Raw genomic sequence first — 854 nt, 5'->3', positions numbered from 1 at the left:
TCTTTTCCAATGAGTCAACTCTTCGCATGAGGTGCCCGAAGTACTGGAGTTTCAGCTTTAGCATCATTCCTTCCAAAGAAATCCCAGGGCTGATCTCCTTCAGAATGGAATGGTTGGATTTCCTTGCAGTCCAAGGGACTCTCAAGAGTCTTCTCCAACACCACAGTTCAAAAGCATCAATTCCTCGGCGCTCAGCCTTCTTCACAGTCCAACTCTCACATCCATACATGACCACTGGAAAAACCATAGCCTTGACTAGACCCAGCACAACAAAAATAATAAATTATAAATTTTTAAAAAGGGGTTGATTCAAATGAATGAAAGCAGAGTCCTAACCACTGGACCATGAGGGAATTCCTCCTCCCTTGGATTTTTAAACTGAAATACTTATGGTGAAAATCAGTGATTCACAAGCTGAGACCCTGTGTGTGCTTTACCCAGTTTCCCTAACAGTAAGACTGTGTTATGACACCACAATGGTTTGACTTGGTTACTATCCCCTGAACTTATTCAGATTCCCCTAGTTAGATTTGTACTCAAGTGTGTGTGTGTGTATTCCTCAGGGCTTTTATTTTTATTTCTTGGCCACACCACATGGCACATAGGGTCTTAAGTTACCTGACCAGGGATCAGACCAATGCCCTCTACAGTGAAAGTCAGAGTCTTAACCACTGGACTGCCAAGGAAGTCCCTCCTCCAGGTTTAAAGCCACTTTTCTTTGTCCTAGATGTGCCATCAATATAACATACAGTCTCTCTCACTTTTTCTTCAATTTTACTATTGATTTTACGGATTTTTAAATTCTATTTTGATTGAATGCTGTTTCAACATTACAGAAAACACTTAAATTTCTA

This window comes from Bison bison, unplaced genomic scaffold (assembly GCF_000754665.1).
Source record: "Bison bison bison isolate TAMUID 2011002044 unplaced genomic scaffold, Bison_UMD1.0 scf7180017864383, whole genome shotgun sequence".
Classification (NCBI taxonomy): Eukaryota; Metazoa; Chordata; class Mammalia; order Artiodactyla; family Bovidae; genus Bison; species Bison bison.
Note: the sequence above shows the minus strand (reverse complement) of the source record.